Source organism: Mustela erminea, chromosome 4, assembly GCF_009829155.1.
Source record: "Mustela erminea isolate mMusErm1 chromosome 4, mMusErm1.Pri, whole genome shotgun sequence".
NCBI lineage: Eukaryota > Metazoa > Chordata > Mammalia > Carnivora > Mustelidae > Mustela > Mustela erminea.
In genome coordinates, this window is record NC_045617.1 from 53,261,726 (window position 1) to 53,289,084 (window position 27,359).

At 40.9% G+C, this 27,359-nt stretch overlaps 1 pseudogene; it reads right to left on the reverse strand.

Moving 5' to 3' along the window:
* Positions 1 to 263: 263 nt before the first annotated feature.
* Positions 264 to 26,865, reverse strand: LOC116589330 (annotated as a pseudogene).
* Positions 26,866 to 27,359: the final 494 nt, after the last annotated feature.

Consider the following 27,359-nt stretch of genomic DNA (forward strand, 5'->3'; position numbering starts at 1 on the left):
CGCTTAACCGAGTCAGCCAGGTGCCCCTGAATCACGTTTATTTAAACATATCTTACCTTTCTCAGTTTGAAGACTGCAAAAACTAAAAGTGTGCTTTACTGGGTGGTCATGAACCCTAGGAGCAGTGCTGCTGCGTCTCCACGCTCCGCGACCCCTGTGCCCAGGACACCGCAGTCACACGCCAAAGCTATCCCACCTCACTTTACAGTCCTGAAAGCTTAATCAAATGAGGCCATTGTACACGACATTTACATTAGAAAAAGCGGGCTGTAGGAAAGCCTGGTGTGTTGGTCCCTTTAAGTAAAGTTTGCTCCACAGTTGGGGCATCTTTGCTTCCTAAAGGCGAAACGGTAGATGAACCCAAATGGGAACAAAATGATGGTTAAGAAGACGCCCTGGGAGGTGAAGGGTCCTCCGAAACCCGACTCTGCGGATGGGGCAGCCTCCAACGACAACGGAATTGGCAGGATACCTGGTCGTATTTCGACCGTGGGTGTTGTAGACGCAGGGGGGGTGGGGGGGATGTTCTGTGACTGGTGAGTGTGGGGCAGCCGCGGGGGCGCGCTAGCCACTCGGGCCGCTGGCGAAGTCGCCCTGCCAGGCGTCCAGGTAGTAGGCGAGCGGCCGCTCCTGTAGCAGGTGCTCGCTGTCCTTGGCCCGCGGCGCCCAGCTCCTGCCCGGACTCCTGCCCCGACTCCCGCCCGGACTCCCGCTCCAGCGCCGACTCGGACTAGCGACATCACCGCTTACAGGCTGTTAAAAAACAAAGTCAACACCGAAGAAGACTACCTGGAAGCATTTCGGTTCCTAGCTCTGATTTCTGATGACCACAACCGTATCCATGCCTGTTCTTAGGCTTGGTTGCAGTCCATTGGCAAATAACTTCCCCATTTTGCTTAAATTAGTTCTGGTGAGTTTCTCAGCCGGCAACCAACCAAAGCAGGGTTTCCTGACTTTCCCACTTATTGTATCATCTAATGGAACCACAACTGTACCATTTACCCTAAACAGTACTTAGATGATTAATAAATGGTGACCATTACTGGTCTCTTAGGGCAGACAGGAGTATTTCAAAAAGATGTCCTTAGGGAACACAAATGCAAATGCATATGGAGAATACAAGAATGATAAAAACAAGAATTATGATGCTGTTATAATCACTTTGGTTCAGGGTTTGCAGAGATTCCTTCCTGCTGTTTGAGAGAGTTTCGCATAAGCTCCCTAAAGCTGGCAATTCCACAGGCATCTAGCCTGAACTCCTACTTCTTGGGTCCTGGATACATTCACGTGGAGAGCCACATGTTGTAATCCACTACCAGGACTCTTCTATATATACACCAAGATTAATCATTCAGGTTAAGAGATACTGAGTGCCTACTACGTGCCAGACGCTGTCGTACGTGTCTGGGAATCATGGGTGAACAGAGTTTACATGAGAGTGAGAGGTGGCAGGGAAGACTGTGAGAAGGTAGTAAGTTCTTAGGGAAAAAAGACCAACAGGGAGAGCTGGCATGTGGGTGGGGTAATTGGGGGCAGTAGTAAATAAGGTGTGAGGATAACCTTTAAATAAAGACTAAAAGGTGAGGATTGTTAGTCACTCAGATATTTGGGGGGAAAACATTATGGGAAGAGGGAACAGTCTAGAGCAAATGCTTTAAATCCCTGGCATGTTCGGGGAAGAGGGTGGCAATAGCAGTTCTCGCTGAAGAGTGAAGAGAAGTCAGAGAGGTAAGGAGGGACCACACTAAGTGGGGACTTGAGACTGTTGTAAGGGCTTTGGCTTTTACTCTGAGGGATATGGGAGGTCATTGCAGATTTTTTTCTTTCTTTTGTTTCGTTTTTGTTTTTTGCAGAAGACGGACTTGTATGTTTTTAAGGGGATTAGCTTGACTATGATGTTGAAGTAGGCCATAGGAGACCCAGGGTAGTAGCAGGCTGACCCGTTAAGAAGCTCACTACAACAGTCTAGTTGGGAAATGTTGGAGGCAATGCACAGGTGTTAAACATAGAGGTAATCAGAAGTGGTCAGATTTTGAATAGAGGAGATCTTTATCATCTTTATCAGACCCTGTCCATCATCTATCCATCAGCCATCCCTCTCTCATCCATCTATCTGACCATCCAGCAACTGCTTATTGAAAACCTACTTTGTTCTAGTTAGAGGAAATAGACAACTAAATAGATTCATAATATAATCTATTATAGAACTATAGATTCATATAGAATATATGAATATATATAGATATATAGATCTATATATCTATATAGATATCTATATCTCGATATATAGATATCTATATAGATATATTCTATGAATCTATCTAGTTGAATCTATATATCGATATATTGATATATCGATATATAGATTCAACTAAATATTCATAAAATTGGAAAAAGAAGATGAATGGTGGAACATAGGAAGCTGGAGAAAGCAGCAATTGTGCTCTCTTCCCCAGTGACTATCACAACAAACGGCCATGTCCCTACACACAGTCTCTAAATTGATCTTTTTTGTTTTCATAATATTATGCAACACAATCTGATAGCCATAGTACTGATTTAACAAGAAGTTTAAAAATAAATGAACATGAGGGCACTCAATCCCAGCCAGCTTTTTTAACTATTACTAGCAAGAACTAGAAACTAACGAAGTACAGTTAGCAACAGATTAAACACGCAGCAATTACATGTGAATTAGACTTTAGATCTAGATCTGTCTTATTCCAAAACCAATTTTTTTTTAAATTTGGTTTATTTATTTGACAAAGAGGGAGGTCACAAGTAGGCAGGCAGAGAGGGGGGGAAGCAGAATCCTTGCTGAGCAGAGACCCCCATGTGGGGCTCCATCCCAGGATCATGACCTAGGCCAAAGGCAGAGGCTTAACCGACTGAGTTATCCAGGTGCCCCTTCCAAAGCCAATTCTTTATCTGCTATGTACTATGTTACTTCCTAGGTGAGAAGAGAAGAAAAATACTTAAGACAACTTTACTCATTTACCCCCACCCCAAAGACTGTTATCTTTGAACACTGCTCGTCATTAATGCAACATTATATTATGTTTGATAAATCTGCATCTGAATGATGGGCAGCTTTTTATTCTCTCTCTTTTCTCTCTGATTTCCATGAATCTAGATGTGTATCTGCTCCAGCTGCCTACCTCTGTTGAAATTATAGTTTCATAGCTGCTATTTATGGTTTTTTTTAAACAATTTTTTTCAAGTCAAGGATATTTTGCAAGATTCGTCTCATTAATGAGGACACCCATTCAAAACCCAAGACAGTTTCCAAAATTTTATCTTAGGGTAATACACCAGAGAAAAAAGTGATCAAATGATTTAATTAGATTGCTTAGATAATAGAAAACTATGTATTGAAATGGTAATTCTAAAGTGTAAATGAAGTCTGCCACATGAGGAAGAACTCATAAAATTGGATTGTTGTAGCCTTTGTGCAAGAATATAATATGTGAGTGTACAAATAAATTTGGATTTGATTGTTGGTTTCCAATTATAAATGTGCCATAAATATATAATGAAAGATGGGCTGTTCCCTTGAATTCTGAGTTATGTCAGATCTTTATTGACTTCTTGTAGGAGGCCATCATCTTCCTTCTGGGAGGATTCTAAAAATATTCTCTTGGCATTGTACGGTTGACTAAAGGCTGGTGTTCTTGCTTGGCCTCCTCACATCTCTCCAGGCCCTTTGACTTCAACTAGTGCACTTACCTAAATCATTCATGGCACGTACAGCAGTCATTTTCCCACCTCAATTCTATGCTAATAACCGTCAGGATGATTTTTTTTTAATTTATTTATTTGAGAGAGAGCACGCACACAGGGGACGAGGAACAGAAGGAGAGAAAGGAGCAGTTTCTGAGCTGAGCACAGAGCCCCATTCGGGGCTCGATCTCATCACCCTGAGATCATAATCTGAGCCAAAACGGACTCAGATGCTTAACTGACTGAGCCACCCAGGTTGCTCCCCAAAATGATTCTTTAAAAAGATTCTTTCCACTTTAGTTGGAACATACTAAGAAAAAAATAGACCAGAAATTCCTGTCATGGATGAGAAGCCAGGAGTCTCTTTTTGGTTTACCTCTGTCTCCGTTTAACAATAAAGAGCTCTATAAAGAGCAACTAACAGAATCCCTTCAAAGGACTGAAAGTTGTGGAAAACAAATAAAATGAAACAAAGTGATACATTTCTCAAGAAGCAATTTATTTATTTATTTATTTTTTTTTTTTTTTTAAAATATGGTAATCATATATTTTATTTTATTTTTTTTTTTTTTTAAAGATTTTATTTATTTATTTGACAGAGAGAAATCACAAGTAGATGGAGAGGCAGGCAGAGAGAGAGAGAGGGAAGCAGGCTTCCTGCTGAGCAGAGAGCCCGATGCGGGACTCGATCCCAGGACCCTGAGATCATGACCTGAGCCGAAGGCAGCGGCTTAACCCACTGAGCCACCCAGGCGCCCTCAAGAAGCAATTTAAAATGTCAGTTTAGGGGCACCTGGGTGACTCAGTGGGTTAAGCCTCTGCCTTCAGTTCAGGTCATGATCTCGGGGTCCTGGGATCGAGCCCCGCATCGGGTTCTCTGCTCAGCGGGGAGCCTGCTTCCCTTCTCCTCTCTCTGCCTGCCTCTCTCTCTGCCTGCCTCTCGGCCTACTTGTGATCTCTCTCTGTCAAATAAATAAATAAAACTTTTTTTTAAAAAGTCAGTTTATTTCTCAAGCCGTAAAATATAACCTAGCCTCATTTCTCCAAGTGGCCACAGCCCAGCTTCAATAATACATTTGTGATCATTATTTTCCTAATCAGGCTTTTTACTGGTAGAACATTTTTTTTTAATTGTAGATAATTATTAAGCATGCTGAGAAAAAAGTGGTTATGTATAGAATATGTAATAAGTACCACTTCAGAAAACATTTTTCTGAAACCAATTCAGGTATAGTAAGTACACAAAAGAATAAAGAAAAATGCTTCTGCTGATGTTCTAGTCTTTGTTCCTGGAGCACAGGAGTGCCTGTAGGTCTCTCTGTCTCTTGTCTCAGCTCATTCCTTTAGAATCCCTTCTTCAGCATGGCAGAAATGTGTCCTCTGTTAATGTCTACTCTGCAGCCACTCAGTATTTGTCCACGCAGGCTGCCACAGCAAAATACCACAGACTGGGTGGCTTAAAAACCAGGAATTTATTTACTCACAATTCTTGGGGCTGGGAGTCCCAGGTTAAAGTGCTGGCCACGTCAGGTCCTGGTGAGAGCTCTCTTCTTGGCCTGTAGATAAGTCACCTCCTGGCCGCATCCTCACAGGGCCTGTCCTCTGGGTGGCACGGACAGAGAGAGCTCAGGTGTCCCTTGAAAGGACATCAATCCTATTGGGTCAGGGCCCAGCTTTTATGACCTCATTTAATTTTAGTTACCTCCAAAAAGACCCCGTCTTCAAATAGCCATGTTGAAGGTTAGGACTTCAATATATGAATTTTGAGAAATACACCTGAAAGAAAATGGGGTATTTGTGGTCTCACGTTCAAAAATTTCAAGAAAAGGCTCTGACTAGTCCAGGATGCATCAACTGAAAAGCATCATAATTGACCCTCTTTGTGTTAGGGCTCACTCCTTGCCAATCAATCACTTCAGTTTAAAGAGCTAATATTCTGAAGAGTTTCTCATAGATTAAACACGCAGTATTAAAAACATATAGAATTACAGATTTGATACCGCACGCACCTCGTGTGTTTACTTAAGGATGGGAAGAAGGTAATCATACTTAAAAGAATATGGTTCTTTTTTTCAAGAGTAACAGAAAGATGAAAGACATCTTGGTATGAGAAAACAAGTTAATGCAAGAAATGCAGAATATTCTGCTCAAGATTTTTTGCAGCAGGAAAAAAATTCTGAAATGTATGGATCTGAAACTTACAATATTGTGGCATCCGATATCCATGGCAACATTTCTTGATTTTTTTATTTATTTATTTTTTTTTTTTTGAGGAGGCTCTCCTGAGGGCCAGAGGAGATAAGACTGGAGAAATTCAGAAGGCTTAGGCAATAGCATTGAAGATGGACCACAGTGGAGACAGAATGGCTAATGAGGAGGATATTATAGTAGACAAAGCAAGATTTGAAAATCTTGAGGGAAATGAATTGTCATGTTGGATGAGAGTAAGGTAAGGGTGGCGGGAGGTGTTAGGAAGGATATGAACAATAACATAAAGTCTTACAAGTCACGTTTTGTGTGAGAATAACCACCATGAAGACAGCAGAAGGGAGAGAAGAGTGGGTGAATCTGTAAGGAGGGCCAGCATGAGGAAATGGGGAGCACTTTGCCTCCATGTATTCATTCAACAAATGCTGAAATGATAATTATGAACCCAGCAAGGAGAGTACATCCATGAAACAAAATTCCTCCTCTCCCTAAGTTATATTCTGAGCCACAGAACCTCAGAGAGGCCTTGAGGCAGCAATTCTGGATGCCAAGTCTTACAAAGTTTCTGGGGAAGATGGCTGTTCCAGCTTTTGGCTCCTGTTAGCACCTCTCCAATAAAACGCTCATGTACCACAAAAAGAAGCACCCATTTCTAGACACACAATGTCCCAACCCATATTTATAAAGCAAAAATGGACGGTTTTGTTTTGTGGGTGGAACATAACGCATTCAAAGCTGTAATTCTGCCTGCTGCATTGACAATCTTTCACGTGATTCTAGAGCCTCAGTTTTTCTTGGAATAGTCTCTGCGCCTATCCTGGGGGTCATCCCAGAACAAGTCATAGCCTACCCCAAAACAGTAACTAAGCTGTCACCTCTTGCAAAACAGAAAACAGTTCCACTTTTGACGTGATAGTATTTTGGGCTTTTGATACATGCATCAAGATTTCAACATTTTGGGGATCATGTTTCAATCTGATTCAAACTGTGAGCTTCCTTTTCCCCTGTCTGCAAGGAAACTGCTCTCATTTGCAGCCTGGGAACAGGAGTAGACCCTTCTGTGAAGGCAGGAGAAGGTCTCTACTTTTCCCTTTTATATCCTTTTTGGGGGGAGGTCATTGTCTTTTCCCAGAGCACCCAGTGATAAAATGTTAGGACCCATAGTATACGACACTTTTATGGACGGACACAGTTTTCCTGGAAAGGAAAAACAAAGGAAATGAAGACTTCATTTGAAATGGATCAATGTAAAACTAATATTCACAAATCGACTCAGATTCTATAGTGATTCTTTGATGCAACGTTTCCATTTCCCTTTCTGTATCCTTTTGGGGGTGGGGAGAGGTGAGAGGCGCTGCAAGGGGGCCGTGGAACCACTAGGAAGCAGTACTGGATAGGAAGAAAAAGGAAAACGTCACGTTCCTCTTACCACTATAGAATGAAGTAACCTTTCAGTAAATCTAAACTTAAAATATCATCCTCTCGCCAGTCGGAAGTCCACTGCTTTTCTGCACTCCGATGGCACTGCCTACGTGTACATGTCAGAGCAAGTATGATTTGTATTCATTTTTCTTTCTTTCTTTCTTCCTTTTTTTTTTTTAAGATTTATTTACTTACTTGAGGGAGAGGGACAGGTTTTTGTTTGTTTTGTTTTTTGAGATTTTACTTATTTATTCTAGAGAGAGAAAAACAGAGAGAGCACGAAGAGGGGGAGGGGCAGAGGCCGAGGGAGAAGCGGGCTCCAGGCTGAGTCGGGGGCTGGAGGCTGCGCTGTGTCCCAGGACCCCGAGCTCAATACCCGAGCTGAAGGCAGCCACTTAACCGAAGGCTGAACCACTCAGGCCCGGGGAGGAGAGAGTCTTGAGCAGACTCCACGCCGCACGGAGCCAGAGGGGAGACTGGACTTCACGACCCTGAGATCACAACCGGACTTGAAGAGTCGGTCGCTCACCCGACTGAGCGCCTTAGGGGCCGCTGCATTCATCGTTTTCTCCGTTCCGCTTAAGTTCCTTGAAGAAGACTGTCTTCCGCTTCATTAGTTTCCTACATAATATTTGTTGAATAAGTGGATCTTTTATGAGCACCCTCCGAGGACACGCTGTTCTTAACAGTTGAAACATATAAAAATACGATTTTAGGGGCACCTGGGTGCCTCAGTGGGTTAAAGCCTTTGCCTTCAGCTCAGGTCATGATCTCAGGGTCCTGGAATCGAGCCCCGCATGCGGCTCTCTGCTCAGCAGGGAGCCTGCTCCCCCCACCCCCACCAGCTACGTGTGATCTCTCTTTCTGTCAAATAAATAAATAAAATCTTTTTTTTAAAATACGGTTTTAAAGTTTTGATGTAGAGTTCAAAGTTACCTAGGGAAGACATAACGAACCCAGCATCCAGTTATTTCACAATTAGCACAGCCACCCTTGTTTCCTTGCCGAGCTTTGTCACCTACTTACTTTACATCATTTGATCCCTAATCCTGGGAGCTGAATCCAGTGACTCCGGGTGTCTACAAGAAGCCACAGCCCACAGAGACTCGTTCGGTTTTGTGTTTGGATGGGGAGATGGGGCTAAAGACACCCCACTCCTTTCTTCAGCCTTTCTTAATCCCTTCCGTTCCTGAGCGGTTTGGCATACAGCAGGTGTCAACAAGGAAGGCGCAGCATTTCCAGCTACTCAGCGTAGGGAAGGCAGGAGGGATAAGTTGAAGAATCAGTAGAGATATGGAAAAAATTATAGAGCCATGAACATGTTGGTCCTGAACTGTGCGGAACAGCTGGAAGGATTGTATAATAAGGGCTGGACTTAGGGAGCATATAGGCAGCCTCAGCAGGGTGGGGTGGAACAAGTTCTTCTGGAAGGCAGAAGGATGAAGGCGGGACATGTGGAAGACAGGGAAGAAAAGGGTGTGAGGAGAGAAGGGGGGTGTGCCAGCTTCCCGTGTTACCCCTACACCGTGAGCTAACAGTGCTTCACCTTGAGAGTCTGACCCATTAGATGCTGAGAAAGACTTAATAATTCCTGTTGAACACCTGGCTTAAGGAAAGACTATACATAATGACTCAGTGTGTCCAACATGCCTTATCGATCATAATATTGAAGCACCATCTGTGAAGTCCGGACCACTCTCTCATGCCTTTCGCTGAGTGCTGGATAAATGGTGGGCCTTATTATTACCATCGGTAGTGTTACTCATTGTTACTCATTGCTATAGCATGACTCAGAGGCTTATTCTGACCAATTGTTTCATTTAGTTTTGGAGACAGAGACACTGATACCAACAAAGAGAGTACAGCCCTTATTTATTTATTTATTTTGATAGATTCCGCCCCCCAACCCATTATTTATTTATTTAATTTAGATTCTAGTATAATTAGCACACAGTATTACATTAGTTTCCGGTGTACGATATGTGCTTCGACAATTCCACACGTTACTCAGGGCTCCTCGTGATAAGCGTGCTCTTTGATCCCCCTCCCCTATTTCATCCATCTCCCCACCCATCTCCCCTCTGGTAACCATCAGTTTGATCTGTATAGGTTAAGAGTCTGTGTCTTGGTTTGCCTCTCTCCTTTTTATCCCCTTTATTCATTTGTTTTTGTTTCTTAAATTCCGCATATAAGTAAAATCATATGGTATTTGTCTTTGTCTGACCAACTTATTTCCCTTAACGTCATACCCTCTAGCTCCACCCGTATTGCGAGTCCAACACTTTTGTCTTCCGGTGGACTTGGTTGGCTGCTGCGGTAACTACACTTTGCCTTTTAGCCTGATATTCACGAGGGAAGCACAGTTGGCATAGCTCTGTCCAACAAATAAATCTAACGGTGATTCAAGATTTATAGATTTGTTTTGTTTGGATGGTGAGAGGCTTAACAACGAAAGAAGGCACTCTGGCTGAATTTGCTAGTTCTCTTTCGAGCTTAACAGGTACCATCTTCTTAAGCCAACTTCAACAGGTCTCTCCTTCTTATTTTAAGAATTTAAAAAATGGGGGAGTGGTGGGGCACCTGGCTGGCTCAGTCATTGGATGTCTGCCTTCGGCTCAGGTCATGATCACAGGGTGCTGGGATGGAGCCCCACATAGGGCTCTCTGCTCAGTGGGAAGCCTGCTTCTCCCTCTCTCACTTCCCCTGCTTATGTTCCCTCTCTTTCTCTGTGTCTCTCTCTGTCAAATAAATAAATAAAGTCTTTTTAAAAAATGGGAGGATAGGAATAACATCCATGTACTTTTAAAAATTTTTATTTTGAAATTTTTAGACATAAAGAATATTAGAAAAAAGTGTACTCAACACTTCTATCCTCAATTGTTATCTTGCCACATATACTTCATCTATGTGTTTTTTCATTAAACTATTTTACATTGTAGACTATGTGAAGTTTCAGTCCAAAATATGTCAGCATGTAATCCTATATCATGATACCATTATCACTCCTAATGAATGAACAATTATTTCCTAATATACTGGCTATATTCAGTTGCCTCAACTGCCCCCAAAATGTCCTTTATATATACACACACATATATATGTGTGTGCATATATATATATATATTTTTTTCAAGTCAGGCTCTTATCAAGGACCATAATACTACATCTGTTTGTTATGTCCTAAGGCTCTTATAAGCCACCCAGTTGTCTTCTTCCCCTTTTTCTTTTGTCAGTCTATGAAGACCGTAGGTCAGTTGTTTGATTGAATATTCCTAGCACCCATAAACTTGAACTTCATTGTAACTACAATGCTTGGGGTTGGAAGTGGGGGTCACCCTCTGCCGGGGTGATCTTAGGAAACTCCATGAGCCATGGATTTCCTTTGTTTTCAGTTTTAATATTGATGTAAATTTTACACTGTCACACACAAAAAATAGAAGTGTGATGTATTTCACAATTTCACTCCCTATATAATTTCTTTTCATTTTCTGTCATGTTTCTGAGGCTTTTGTGCAGTTTTTTCTTTTGAGATTGATCCTTCAAGGATCCTTCAAATGTACTCCTTTTTCAGAGTTTGACATCTATCATGTGGAATGTCAGAAGATCAAAGAGGCAGGGCATCCTACCAGGGCTCCATGTCAAGGTTATGACAAATCAAGATGCTATATTGTGTTTTAAAGTCAGCCTGTTGAAGTTATTTTGTATAATATACTTTTTGCAAGTAAGAATGCTTTTGGCCATGTTCCTAATTTTAAGAAACAGTTTGTAACAGTTTGTTTAAGAAAACAGTTTGTTTTCATTTTACTACTGAAACAGGGTTAAAAATCATCAGACCAGTTGCTCAGGGTTGGTGGATAAAATCAACCTTCCTTGGCAAATAGAGTTTATAACTCTCCATGAACACATTAATAAACGCAGTTTTTTAAAAAATATATTTTATTTTATTTCTTATTTTATTTTATTTATTTTTTTTTAAAAAGATTATTTATTTATTTGATACAGAGAGAGAAAGATCACAAGTAGACAGAGACACAGGCAGAGAGAGAGGAAGGGAAGCAGGCTCCCTCCTGAGCAGAGAGCCCAATGTGGGCCTCGATCCCAGGACCCTGGGATCATGACCTGAGCCCAAGGCAGAGGCTTTAACCCACTGAGCCACCCAGGTGCCCCAATAAACGCAGTTTTTAAAAACAAATATTTATAACATAAAGGTTACAAGTAGAAGTCTTAAAAGACTAGTAAGATAAATTTTTGAAGATTATAGGGAAGCTTTTTCCTTATCTTAGTCAGAGTTACACAGAAACTCAATTTTGTGATGACAAAATACAAAATAAGTGTAAAATTTACTTATATTTTATGGTAACTGCTATGTATATACGCTCAATTCTATTTTATCCAGACAGAGCCTGTTGTAAATCTTGTGGTTTGCATTCTCAAATGTGCTCACAGAAACAGCTTCTTAATATTCCCTCAGCGTCTCCTGCTTAAAACAAAACAAAACAGGGGCACCTGGGTGGCTCAGTGGGTTAAAGCCTCTGCCTTCGGCTCAGTCATGATCCCGGAGTCCTGGGATGGAGCCCCACATCGGGCTCTCTGCTCAGTGGGGAGCCCGCTTCCTCCTCTCTCTCTGCCTGTCTCTCCCCCTACTTGTGATCTCTGCCTGTCAAATAAATAAATAAAATCTTAAAACAAAACAAAACAAATGAACAAACAAGATAACTTTAATAGAAATTAAGGCAGAATCAAAGATATTTGGCATTTTGAGTAATTTAGTGCCACTTAGTGGACTCGCTGTCCTAGATTGAGCTCACTGAATTCCTTTCCTTTCCTCTTACCAGTATGCATAAATTGTACAAGTTTCCTTTTCTTCCTAAAGTGGTTAAAATTTCATTTAATTTTTCTTGGTGAAATTGTGTTTGAGGCATACTCATTACTTCAGGCTCTCACTGGAATTTTTAATTCAAGGAAAGGTTGGTCAGCTTGACCAATACTGAGCAGAGAGGACTTCAAGGGAGAAAGAGCTAAGATTCCAGATGTTCATCCTTTCTGCTTAGGTGGGCAAAATATAAGCAGTCAACCTTCAGAAGGGCAGGAGCACAGACTGGCAGACATTTTGTACTGGCCTGCCTGCTTATGTCCATTGGACGGCCTGTAGTCTTGGGCCTAGCTAGTGTAGGAGAACCTTCCCTACTGCTAGTTGGTTATCTCTGCATTTTCTTTCTTCTTTGGAGACCAAAAAATCATGAGAAGAAATAAGGCCTAAAATTTACTGGCTTGAAGCACTGTTTATGAAAATCTTTGTCTTAGCTGGGTTGATTTCAGTTTTATCAAAATAATGGAGTTAAGAAGTACTGGTAATGGGGCTAAGAAGTACTTCTCTAAGTAGTCCATCCTGGGAAAGGAGGTATGTGAAGTGAAAGTGGGAATTATCCACAAGGAGAGTGATGAGAGATGAGGGCCTGGAGGTGTACATGACCATGAAAAGCAGGTTCTGTGGACTTAGAGGTAAATCAAGGATGGTCCAACTGAATAGGTGACAAGAGAGCTAGTCATTAAGTGGTGTATAGTGGCATTTAAAGTATGTCCACCAAATCCTTGTTACTTCTCCTTTCAAGAGGTAGTCTCTATTCCCTCTTGAACCTGAGTGGTCTTGGGCTGCCGTGATGAGTAAATGTGGCTGAAGCAATACTGTGTGAATTCTAGAGCTAAATTAGAAAAGGCCAGCCAGCTTCTGATAGTTTCTCTTGGGGCACTCACTTATGGAGCCTCCATAGCCATGTTAAATGTCCACCTGAAGTCATCATGTGGGGAGGCCTCCTAGAGAGAAAAGTGGAGAAATGTCCAAGGAGCCCCAGCTCTTCCAGCTGGTAGCTGTTTGAGTGGCTTTGGCCCAGGTGCTAGATATGTGTGAAGAAGACTTCAGGATGATCTTAAGCCCCCACTGCCTGACTGCACCTGCACAGAGAACCAAGTGAACACTGCTTAGCTGAATCCACTCAGCCCAAGAGCAGTGAGCAAAATAAATATTATTTTTAAATAATGTTTGGGAGTAACATTTAGTGCAGCAATAGATAATTGAAGCGAGGCACTAAAATAGAACAATGCTGATAAACTCAAGTTCTCTCAACAATTTTGGTGAAAGGCAAATAAATTCAACTCTTGCTGAAGTGGGTGTTGCCCTTGTGAGAACATTAGTTAAAAAGCTTGAGCCCATCTCTGTTGTGTATTTGTGTGAAAAGCAATGGAATAAATTCCACTTCTTTGTACCAGGGACGGCTTAGGGGAGGTTTGGACTACAGAGGAGGAAACATAATTTCCCTCCACCCTTCTGAGTTCTTGGCTGAGACCTCTGTAATCAACAACAGAGGAAAACAAACAGACATTGATTACCATGTATACCTCCAGGGCACATGGAAGCTGGTAGCTGTTTGAGGGAAAAATGAGTAACTCCCTGAGGTGGCTTGGGATTCAGGCTTAAATATCATTTTAATAGGGAAAGAAGAGAAATGTAAGCCTCTTAGGGGGAGAGGAAATCATTTTAAGGAAAGGTGAATGGGCACTTTGAAGAATAGATTGGAGGTATGATAATTGGTGACAAAGTTTGTCTGAGTGTGATATCCAATTTTATCAGTCTTCCCTGGTTGTTGAAGCTTCCAAGGAGAAGATTTAGGACAATTGAGTTCCTTTTGGACCATGTGTCATTATGCCAAAAAAGGGGAGTTCAGAGAAAGCCTCTCCCTGTGCTGGCTGTTTTTCAAGTGCTGCTGACATCTCAAGACAATCAAGGTACCAAAGTGGCATATTTGGGGGTGGCATATCCTGAGCTCCTGCAGTCATATTTGGGGGTAGCATATTTGCTACCCTTCTGAGCAAAGCCTTCTTCCTTGATAAAAAGAGATTCAAGAGGATGAAGTCTTCCCTTCCAGGCCCCAAGCATGCGGGCAGGACGTGTGGACAAGAATTCCCCAGTTCCATCTTCATTTTGGTCCTGAACTCACCAACCTGGAATTGCTGGCCACTGGGCTTCATGTTGGGTAATAATTGCCCTTCTGATAGGAAGGTATCCTATTATTTGTGGTTCAAAACATAACATACATTTGACATGATGTGGCTTCCAAGGAATGAGTGATTTTAAAAAAAGTTCTACATTTTAAATCCTTTAGGGTATCTTCTAAGAGTTTCCTGGTTTCAAAAGTCACAAAGGGAAGCTGAGGGGAGAACTTGCACTTGATAAAAACAGGGACTGTTTTGCTGCTTTTTTCCCATCCCCTCAGGATACTAAGCCTACTTTAGCAAGTAGAAGTAAGTTAGGAAATGTTCCTTCTGTTTCTGCAAATTTTCTTGTATAGAAAAGGCAGAGAGGCAGGCAGAGAGAGAGAGGAGGAAGCAGGCTCCCCGCTGAGCAGAGAACCCGATGCAGGGCTCAATCCCAGGACTCCGGGATCACAACCTGAGCCAAAGGCAGAGGCTTTAACTGAGCCACAAAAGTGAATCCCAAAGTGAAACATGAAATCCCATGGAAGATAGTTATGTTTTAAGATTTTGTAATCAAAACCTGCCAGGGGTTGAAGTAAAGTCCTTCCCTGTTTGATTTTAACATTCTAGGATGGCCAGCTATCACGAGCTGAACTACATCTCCCCCAAATTCATCTGTTAAAAGCCTCCCCGTATCTCAGAATGTGATTTTGGAAATAAGGCATTAAAGATGTAAATAAGTTAAAATGGGATCGTCAGACTGAGCCCTAATCCAATTTGCCTGGCGTCCTAGAACAATGAGAACAATGAGCAAATAAATTTCTGTTATTTAAGCCATGCAGCCGGTGGTATTTCATTATGGAAGCTCTAGTGAATGAATGTGAGACCAATGCCCTTTTACTTGTGATGATGTAAGGTATAGTTTTTCGTTCCTTCATTTCATCACTCATAAGGGAAGGGATGAAAAAACTGCAAGTTAACAGACATTTGCAAATAAGTCAAAACAGAATTATATTCAGTGCCACTTCTTTGGGAGGGGCATACAATTTTTATGAGTACGTAGTCAGTTTCATCCCACCTGCATTGTATGTTGAAGAAATATTTATGGATTCTGGTTTGAAGGTGACATTAAATCATCAGGCTGCCAAGCTTGCTTACAGGTCTCAATCTAACCTTGGACACGATAAGGGGCTTAGAGCCACTTCTTGTGTTTATGAGGTGTTTCTGAAGAAGATAACAGGGAATAAAATTTGACTCATTAATTTCACTCAGTGGAATAGCTACAAGACAACTGTATAATACTTTATGTGATTAGTCTTTTGGCCTAATTATAAATTCAGTTCTAAAAGCAGTTTGTCCCTAAGTAAATTGTAATGCTGTTTTCTATTTGATTTTCTAAAAAAAAAAAAAAAAAGAAAAGAAAATCTAGGGGTGCGTGGGTGGCTCAGTTAAAGCCTCTGCCTTTGGCTCAGGTTGTGATCCCGGAGTCCTGGGATTGAGCCCTGCTTTGGGTTCTCTGCTCAGCGGGGAGCCTGCTTCCTCCTCTCTCTCTCTGCCTGCCTCTTTGCCTACTTGTGATCTCTGTCAAATAAATAAATAAAATCTTAAAAAAAAAAAAAAAGAAAATCTAATGGAACTGTCCTCACTAATATTTATTTGTTATTATACTGCAATTAATGGAAACATGTAGTTATTGCTCTTTTTCCTCCCAGGTCATTTTGATGCTATGGAAATTACCCAGGATGCTTTCTAATAAAATAAAAATAATAGATCAACAATCTTATCTAGGTTTTCTCAAGTCTGTCTTGCAAAATTAGCCATCAGGAAATATCTTGTCTACCAAAATATAATACAACAAAATGGTATTTCTTGAACTATGGCTCACAAAAAAGAGATACAGAGAGCTGAAAATTTTTAGTATTTTATTACCCAGTTTTCAGTGACATTCTGTTTTTTTTAAATTTTTATTTATTTTTTAAATTTCTTTTCAGTGTTCCAGAATTCATTGTTTATGCACCACACCCAGTGCTCCATGCAACATGTGCCCTCCACAATACCCACCACCAGGCTCACCCAACCTCTCACCCCCTTCCCCTCTAAAACCCTAAGTTAATTCCTCAGAGTCCACAGTCTCTCATGGTTCATCTCCCCCTCCAATTTCCCCTAACTCCCTTCTCTTCTCCATCTCCCCATGTCCTCCATGTTATTCCTTATGCTCCACAAATAAGTGAAACCATATGATAATTGACTCTCTCTGCTTGACTTATTTCACTCAGCATAATCTCTTCCAGTCCCATCTGTGTTGATACAAAAGTTGGGTATTCATCCTTTCTGATGGAGGCATAATACTCCATTGTATAGATGGACCACATCTTCTTTATCCATTCATCCACTGAAAGGCATCTTGGTTCTTTCCACAGTTTAGCAACTGTGGCCATTGCTGTTATGAACATTGGGGTACGATGGCCCTTCTTTTTCAGTGACATTCTTGGAAATAAAAGCCTGACTTATAAAAAGAAAGCCAATTCCCTTTGATATATTGATATGCAAATTTGGGAAAGGTCCTCAACAGCTGCAGGATAAAAACTGGAAAAGGCAACTGTAATTTTGTTCAGTTTTGTTACCAAGAATGTAGTCAATTTGTTAGAAAAGGTGCCTGCTTACGAGCCAATAATCAATAATTTAAAAATAAACATATACGTGTGGAATACTTTTTTGGAAAGTTTTGGTGCCATCGCCTATAGGAACACAAATTTTGCTCTTCCCAAGTGAGGAAAGAATTCACACAAACAGTTGCAGTTAATAGAGGCAGGGCCAACTAGCCATATTTGACAAGCCAGCAGCCATGGAAGCCTTAAGGAAGCCCTACAGAGATGAAATTTAATTCAGTTTAAAAAAAAAAGGAAAAAAGAAAATTTATATATATATATATGTATATATATATATTTAGTTTATTTATTTATTGTTAACATATAATGTGTTATTTGTTTCAGGGGTACAGGTCTGTGAATCATCAGTCTTACAGCACTCTTTACAGCGCTCACCATAGCAGATACCCTCCCCAGTGTCCATCACCCAGCCACCCTATCCCTACCCCGGCACTCCCTAGCAACCCTCGGTTTGTTTCCTGAGATTAAGTGTCTCTTACAGTTTGTCTTCCTGTTTCATCTTGTTTCATTTTTCCCTCCTTTCCCCTGTGAAACAAGACACTGTTTCTCAAATTCCTCATATCAGTGAGATCATATGATAATTGTCCTTCTCTGATTGACTTATTTTGCTTAGCATAATACACTCTAGTTCCATCCATGTCATTGCAAATGACAAGATTTCATTTTTTGATGGCTGCATAATATTCCATTGTGTATATATACCACATCTTCTTTATCCATTCATCTGTCGATGGACTTCTAGGCTCTTTCCATAGTTTGGCTATTGTGGACATTGCTGATATAAATATTCAGGTCACGTGCCCCTTCGGATCACTACATTTGTTTCTTTGGAGTAAATACCCAGTAATGCAATTGCTGGGTCATAGGGTAGCTCTATTTTCAACTTTTTGAGGAACCTCCATGCTATTTTCCAGAGTGGCTGTATCAGCTTGCATTTGTACCAACAATGTAGGAAGTTTCCTCTTTCTCTGCATCCTTACCAACACCTAGTGTTTACTGACTTGTTAATTTTTGCCATTCTGACTGGTGTAAGATGGTATCTCATTGAGGTTTTGATTTGTATTTCCCTGGTGCTGAGTGATGATGAGCACTTTTTCATCTGTCTGTTGGCCATTTTGATGTCTTCGTTGGAGAAATGTCTGTTCACGCCTTCTGCTCATTTCTTGATTGGATTATTTGTTCTTTGGGTGGTGAGTTTGATAAGTTCTTTATGGATTTTGGATACTAGCCTTTTACTTGATACATCATTTGCAAGTATCTTCCCCCATTCTGTTAGTTGTCTTTTGGTTTTGTTGACTGTTTCCTTCGCTGTGCAAAAGCTTTCTATCTTCATGAAGTCCCAGTAATTCATTTTTGCTTTTGCTTCCCTTGCCTTTGGCAATGTGTCTAGGAAGAAGTTGTTGTGACAGAGGTTAAAGAGGTTGCTGCCTGTACTTTCCTCCAGAATTTTGATGAATTTCTGTCTCACATTTAGGTCTTTCATCCATTTGAGCCTATTTTTGTGTATAGTATAAGGAAATGGTCCAGTTTCATTCTTCTGCATGTCCAATTTTCCCAACACCATTTGTTGAAGAGACTTTCCTTTTTTCTACTGGATATTCTTTCTTGCTTTGTCAAAGGTTATTGACCATAGAGTTGAGGGTCCGTTTCTCAGTTCTCTATTATATTTCATTGGCCTATATGTCTGTTTTTGTGCGGTACAATACTGTCTTGTTGATTACAGATTTGTAATAGAGCTTGAAGTCTGGACTTGTGATGCCACCAGCTTTGGTTTTCTTTTTCAACATTCCTCTGGCTATTCAGGGTCTTTTCTGGTTCCATACAAATTTTAGGATTATTTGTTCCAGTCCTGTGAAAAAAAGTTGGTGGTATTTTGATAGGGATTGCTTTGAATGTGTAGATTGCCCTAGGTAGCATGGCCATTTTAAAAGTATTTGTTCTTCCAATCCATGAGCTTGGAAGTTTTTCCATTTTTTGTGTCTTCCTCAATTTCTTTCCTGAGCATACTAAGTTTTCTGCATACAGATCCTTTGCCTTGTGGGTTAGATTTATTCCTAGAATATCTTATGGTTTGGGGTACAATTGTAAATGGGATTGACTCCTTCATTTCTCTTTCTTCTGTATCATTTTTGATGTATAGAAATGAAACTGATTTCTGTGCATTGATTTCATATCCTGCCCCTTTGCTGAATTCCTGTATGAGTTCTAGCGGTTTTGGAGTCTTTTGGGTTTTCCACCTAAAGTATCATATCATTTGCAAAGAGTGAGAGTTTGACTTCTTCTTTACCAAATTGGATGCCTCTTATTTCTTTATGTTGTCTGATTTCTGAGGCTAGGACGTCTAGTACTATGTTGAATAGCAGTGGTGACAGTGGACCTGCCGTGTTCCTGACCTTATGGGAAAAGCACTCAGTTTTTTTCCCATTGAGAATGATATTTGCTGTGGGTTTTTCATAGATGGATTTTATGATATTGAGTTATATACCTTCTATCCCTACACTTTGAAGAGTTTTGATCAAGAAAGGATGCTGTACTTTGTCAAATTTTTTTCTGCATCTATTGATAGGATCATGTTTCTTGTCCTTTCTTTTATTTATGTTGTGTATCACATTGATTGATTTGTGGATGTTGAACCAACCCTGCAGCCCAGGAATAAATTCCACTTTATCATGGTAAATAATCCTTTTAATGTACTGTTGGATCCTATTGGCTAGTATTTTGGTGAGAATTTTTGCATCCGTGTTCATCAAGGATATTGGTCTGTAATTCTCCTTTTTGATGGGGTTTTTGGTTTTGGGATCAAGGTAATGGTGGCCTCATAAAAAGAGTTTAGAAGTTTTCCTTCCATTTCTATTTCTTGGAACCGTTTCAGGAAAATAGGTATTAATTCTTCTTTAAATGTTTGGTAGAATTCCCCTGGGAAGACATCTGGCCCTGAGCTCTTGTTGTTGGGAGATTTTTGATGACTGCTTCAATTTCCACTGGTTATGGGTCTGTTCAGGTTTTCTATTTCTTCCAGCTTCAGTTTTGGTAGTTTGTACATCTCTAGGAATGCATTTTTTTCTTGCAGATTGTCTAGTTGCTCATAATATGTTCTTATAATTGTATTTTTTCGGTGTTGGTTGTGATCTCTCATCTTTCATTCATGATTTTACTTATTTGGGTCCTTTCTCTTTTTTTTTTTTTGATAAGTCTGACCAGGGGCTTATCAGTCTTAATAATTCTTTCAAAGAACCAGTTCCTAGTTTTGATGATCTGTTCTACTGTTCTTTTGGTTTCTATTTCATTGCTTTTTGCTCGAATATTTATTATTTCTCTTTTCCTGCTGGGTTTAGGCTTTATTTGCTGTGCTTTCTCCAGCTCCTTTAGGTGTAGGGTTGGGTTATGTATTTGAGACCTTTCTTAATTCTTGAGAAAGGCTTGTAGTACTATATATTTTCCTCTTCGGACCACCTTTGCTGCATCCCAAAGATTTTGAACAGCTGTGTTTTCATTTTCATTTGTTTCCATGAATTTTTAAAATACTCCTTTAATTTCCTGGTTCACCCATTCATTTTTTTGTGGGATGCTTTTTAGCCTCCATGTATTTGAGTTCTTTCCAACTTTCCTCTTGTGATTGAGTTTCAGTTTTGAAGCATTATGGTCTGAAAATATGTCAGGAATGATCCCAATTTTTTGGTACCAGTTGAGACCTGATTTGTGACCCAAGATGTGATCTATTCTGGAGAATGTTCCATGTGTCCTGGAGAAAAATGTGTATTCTTTTGCTTTGGGATGGAATGTTCTGAATATATCTGTGAAGTCCATATGGTCCAGTGTGTCATTGAAAACCCTTATTTCCTTGTTGATCTTTACTTAGGTGATCTGTCCATTGCAGTGAGGGGAGTCTTAAAGTTCCCTACCATTATTGTCAATGTGTTTCTTTGATTTTGTTATTAATTGGCTTATATAATTGGCTGATCCCATGTTAGAGGCATAAATGTTTACAATTTCTCGATCTTCTTGATGGGTAAACCCTTTAATTATTATATAGTATCTTTCCTCATCCCTTATACAGTCTTTGGTTTAAAATCTAATTTGTCTGATACAAGAATTGCCACTCCAGCTTTCTTTTGATGTTCATTGGCATGATATAGTTCTCCACCCCCTCACTTTAAATCTGGTGGTGTCTTTGGATCTAAAATGAGCCTCTTGCTGACAACATATTGAAGGGTCTTGCTTTTTTATCCAATCTGATACTCTGTGTCTTTTGATTGGGGAATTTAGTCCATTTACATTTAGGGTAGCTATTGAAAGATATGAATTTAGTGCATTTTTGTTTTGTCTGTAAGGTGACTGTTACTGTATATTGTCTCTGTTCCTTTCTGGTCTATGTTACTTGTAGGCTCCCTCTTTGGTTAGAGGACCCTTTAAATATTTCTTGTGGTGCTGGTTTGGTGATCACTCTAAAAGTTCCATTTGCTCCTCTGCAGTCAATCCCCTACCCCTCTCCAGACCCTGGAAACCACTGCTCTGATTTCTGTCTCCACAGTTCTGCTAGTGTTACACTGTCATATAAAATGGAATCATGGGTAGCATGTGTGGACATACATTTTATTGCACTTTGGTTTATTGTAGTTCATAAATATTGTGCTTTTACAAATTGAAGGTCAACCCTGAGTTAAGCAAGTCCATTGGCACCATTTTTCCACAGCATTTGCTCACGTCCTGCCTCTGTGTCACATTTTGGTCATTTCCATAATATTTCAAACTTGACTATTATGATTATATTTGTTATGGTGATCTGTGGCCAACGACCTTTGATGTTACCATTGTATTTGTTTTGGGATGCCACAAATTGCACCCCTGTAAGACAGTCAACTTACTTGACAAACACTTTGAGTGTTCTGCCTGTTCCCTATCTCTACCTCTCCTTTGGCCTCCTACTCTCTGAGACCTGACAGTATTGGAACTAGGCCAAATAATAACCATATAATGACTTGAAAGTATTCAGATGTAAGGAAGAGTCATTAGAGGTGGCAACCTTCAGTGTTTCGTAGTTTCAGAAATTGACACAACAATCCCCACCTCCAGTGCCACCACCCTCGTCAGTTAGCAGCTGTCAACATCAAGGCAAGACCCACCACCAGCAAAAGGATTATGACTCACTGAAAGCTCAGATGGTGGTTAGCATTTTTAACAATAAAGTATTTTTAAGTCAGGGTATGTACATTGTTATTTTAGACATATTGCTATTCCACACTTAATAGACCACAGTTTAGTGTAAAGAGAACTTTTATACAGGGTGGGAAACCAAAAAAGTTCATTTGACTTCCTACATTGCAATATTCACTGGATTGTGGTAGTCTGGGAGCAAACCTACAACATCTCGAAGGTGTACCTGTCTGTATTAGTTTGTGTTTCACTTTTTTTCACTGGACATTATGTGTCAAGATCCACCCACGTTATACATATCAATAGTTTATTCTTTTCCATGTCTAAGCAGTATGCATCTTATGTGTGATCTAAATACATTGATACACTTGATGGACGTTGTAGTTGTTTCCAGTCTTATTACTAGGGATAACACTACTAAACACATTCATATAGATCTTTATATGGGCATATATATTCATTTCTCTTGGGTAAATGTAAAGGATTGGGACTTTTGGGTTGTATGGTAAGCCTGTTTTATTTTATAATAAAATACTAGCCTTATGCAAAGTAATCGTACATCTTTGTACTTCTACCAGTAGTGTATGAAATTTTTAAATGAATATCCTATGTATACTGGATTTCTGGCTCTATAGTTGTCAGATATTGCTAAGTTACTTAAAAAAAAACACATAAAGATAAATCGATAGATGTACTGAGGTCTAGGGGGTTTTTTTGTTTTGGTTTTTGATTTTTTGGTTTTTGTTTTTCTGTTTGTTTGTTTGTTTTGGTTGCCAGAGTAGAAAGATATTGAATAAGACCAGTTCCTCCCAAATAATTCCTTCACTGTTTTAATTAGCAATTCTGGAGAAAGTTCCATGTGCTCTCCAGAAGAATGAGTGTTCTGTTGTTTTAAGATGGAATGTTCTGTATATATATATGAGGTCCATCTGGTCCAATGTGCCATTCAAAGCTCTTGTTTCTTTATTGGTTTTCTGTTTGGATGATCTATTACTGAGAGTGGCTTGTTAAGATCCCCTACCATTAATGTATTAGTATCAATGTGACTCTTTAATCAAAATTTTGATTAGCAATTGGCTTATGTAGTTGGCTGCTCCCATATTGGGGACATAAATATTTATAATTGTTAGATATTCTTGGTGGATAGAACCTTTAAGAATGATGCAGTGTCCTTCTGTATTTCTGACTACAATCTTTAGCTTAAATTCTAATTTATCTGATATGAAATTGCTACCCCAGCTTTCTTTTGAGCCCTGTTGTCATGAAAGATGGTTCCCCATCCCTTCACTTTCAGCCTGGATATATCTTTGGGTTCCAAATGTGTCTCTTGTATGCAGCATAGGGATGTGTCCTGTCGTTTTATCTGGTCTGCAACCCTGTGCCATTTTATGGGAGCATTTAGGCCATTCACCTTGAGAGTGATTATTGAAAGATAAGTTTTTGTTTTTGTTTTTGTTTTTTACATCATTTTGCCTGTGAGGTCCTTGTTTCTATAGATTGTCTCTGTAAATTTCTGTTCTATGTCACTCTTGGGTTATTTTATTGGGTTGTTTTATAACCCCCCCTTTAATAATTCTTGTAATGCTGGTTGGTGGTCACATACTCTTTTAAACCTTACTGGTCTTGGAAGCTTTATCTCTCCATCCATTTTGAATACCAACTTTGCTGGATAAAGTATCCTTGGCTGCATATTATTCTCATCTAGTGCCCTGAATATGTCTTGCCAGCCCTTTCTGGCTTGCCAGATTTCTGTGGACATGTCTGACATTATTCTGATGGACCTTCCTCTCTATGTAAGGAATCTATTCCCCCTAGTTGCTCTTAGAGCCTCTTTTCTAAGATTATGATTCATGAATTTCAAAAATAAGTGCCTAGAGGTCTTTCTAGATTCGTTGATCTTGGGGAGTGTCCTTTTTGCCTCTAGGACATGAACACTTGTTCCATTCCCCAGATTAGGGAAATTTTCATTCAGGATTTGTTCAACTATATCTTCTAGTCTTCTCTCTTTCTCCACCCCCTCAAGGATCCCAATAATTCTGATGTTGGAATGGTTCACGACATCATTTATTTCCCTAATTCTGTTTTCATGGCTTCTAAGCTCTTTGTTCCAGGCCTCCTCCTGATCCTTCTTTTCTATCACTTTATCTTCTAGATCACTAATTCTATCTTCTGCCTCAGTTACCCTTACTGTTAGAGTATTTAGATTAGATTTGATCTCATTGATAGCATTTTTAGCTTCAGCCAGACTGGCCCTCATTTCTGCCCTTAGAGACTCTAATGTTGTCACTAATGGTTTTCTCCAACATAGCCATTGCCTGGATAACTGTTACCATGAATTTCCTCTCTGTCATACAATTTGTGTCCATATCCAATAGTTCCATGGGAGAAGGCACAGTCTCTGAATTTTTTCTCTGTTGGGTATTCCTCCTCCTAGTCACTTTGGTGAGAGGTGGTTGAGAGGACGTATAGCTGAATATATTAACCACAATCCAGGCAAGGTGTGTCCTAGATTTCAGAACAATCAGAAGTCACCCTGAAAAAGAAAGAAAAAAATGGAGACAGAAAGAGAAAAAAAGAGAAAACCCAGCCAAAATGAGCCCCAAAAGTATATAAGTATATAAGGTATATAAGGTATATAAACAAAAATGAAGAAACAAAGAGACCAACAAAAATAAATGACAAGAAAATAAGAGCCCAGCCATAATGAATCCCAAGAATAAGATTTATATAATACTAGAACAAAACAAATACACAGAAACACTGACTGAAGAATAAGATGGGAGGATGGTTATAAATCCTAGATGTGGGCAAGGAAGGTTATTTCAGTTCTTCCTGGATGTATCTTGATTTCTTTGTTGAAAGACCCAAGTTTCCAGAGATACAGGGAAATTAAAACTGGTTTATATATAGGAATAATATTGAACAGGGAAAAAAGATTACCTTGAAGCTTATATCTATATGTATATTTTAAAGAAGAACGGAACAAGAAAAAGAAACACAGGTATATGTATGAAAAAAGGTCAAGTTAAAAAGTTATTAAGGTATATGTTGTATTAAACCTTTATTTGTAATTGTAAGTAGGTTAAAAGAACAAGAATCATGAGAATGAATTTTTAAAAAGTTGTACCTATGAAATATACAGGTTTTAGGGCAATACCAGGAGTTTATTATATCGTTTTCCCCTGGTGTTGTGCTTTTACAGTTTTATGGGGAGCCTAGGCCCTAACCTATTGCTTTGGGCAGAAAGCTCATGAGAGTTGGCTCGCATTGTGCAGCGACTAGGGCCATGCATGTGCCCGGTGTTTAGAGCGCTTTCTCACTAGGACTGTGTTGTGACTGTCCAGGACTATGGGTGGGCCCATGTGGCTCTCCTGAGGGCCCCCATTGAGGCAAGCTCCCCAGGGGCAGAGTTGAGGGTGGGGTCAGGCTGAGCATCTGGCTCTGGGTTTGTGGCCCAGGGAGGCATGGAAGGTGAGGGTATCCTCGGGGGAATGTGCAGGTTTCTCCCACTCTGAGGGTTCTGTGCAGCTCCAAACAGCATAGTTTCCTCCGGGGTGGCAGGCGGAGTCCTGGGGTGTGGCTCAGGGGTCCCCAGTCTGGAAGGCTTGGGGGCTAGGCCTCTGGGGATGGAAGCCTAAATACCCAACATAGGGTTAGGATTAGGGACTAGGGGCATGGAGGCCCAATCTGCCACTGCTGAGGTGTGATCCCCAGGGGGCTGAGCAAAGTGTGGGGGTGGCCAGCATTCTGAGGCAATACAAGCCATGCATGCACCTGGCATTTGGAGTGCATTTTTGTGTGGTTCTGACCATGAGCCTGCGAGATCATGTGACAGGTCCATGCAGCTCATCTGAGGGTCCCTGCTGCCAGAAGTGATTTCTCCGGGGTTTCCTAGCAAATTCTCATGAACTTTCTGCCAAAATTGGTATTTTGGGGGGCAGAAAAGTATTGAGAATTGGCCTGCATTCTGTCGTGATTTGGGCCACGTGCATGCATGCGTTTGGAGCGCTTTCTCACTAGGTTTGTGTTGTGACCACCTGGGTCCACGGGCCAGTCCTACATGGCTCTCTGAGTGCCCCCACCTCCAGAAGCGAGTTCACTGGGGGCTTCCAGGCAATTCTCATGAGTTTCCTGCTCAAATCGGTTTGGACTGAGAACTTTTGAGCTTTGGAATAAGTTTTCATGAGATTTGGACCAGATCTCACAGGATTTGGACTGAGGTGATGTGATGTCTCTGAGTTTTCATGATATTTGAAATGACTTCTCTCAAGGTTCCTACTCACACTGCAGCTGACCTCTGCCTCCAGTGGCAGGAACTGACACGGCCCCTCCTTCCAGCGTCTCACACTGCATCTCACCACTGCGTCCAGTGGTGTGAAAGAGCAGTGTAGTGTTTTCCAGAATCTCTCACTGGATCTCACCACTGCCTCCAGTGGAGGCAAGCTGCAGTGTCATGTCTCCTTGCTCCTCTCCGGTGCAGCTCACCACTGCCTCCAGTGGTAGTCATCAGCACTGCAAAACATGACGGTATCCCTCCCACTGCAGCTGATCACTGCCTCCAGTGGTAGGAAACTGCACTGTAGGATTCTTGCAGCATCCTAAACTTCAGCTCAACAGTGCCTCCAGTGGCAGGATACTTCCTTGTCACTCCTTCCAGCATCTCCCATGGCAGCTCAGCACTGCCTCCAGTGGTGACAAGATGCACGGCCATGCCACCCATGGTCTCGCACTGCATCCCAACACTGCCTCTCCTGGCCATCAGAAGCACTGCAAATCTTTCTGGCATCCATCACACTGCAGCTGACCACTGCCTCTAGGGGCTAAAACCAACATTCCCATTTCTTCCAGGGTCTCACCCTGCTTCCAGTGCCTGCAAGCTGCACTGGCATGTCTCTCAGCAGCTGTCCCAATGCAGCTCAGCGCTGCCTCCAGTGACAGACTTCTGCATTGCCATGCTATCAAGCAGTTCTTATCATTCACCACTGGAGGCAGTGCTGAGTTCCAGTGCAACAGATGCTGAAAGATGAGGCAGTTCAGCTTGCCACCAAGGGAAGCAGTACTGAGCTGCAGTGGTCAAGACTGCAAGAAGACATGCCACTGAAGCTTTCCAACAATGTCTAAAGCAGTGAACAGACACAGTGCAAGGCATGGGAAAGCAAGGCTGTGCAGATTCCCTCCACTGGAGGTGGTGCTGAATTGCCATCTGAGGGACAG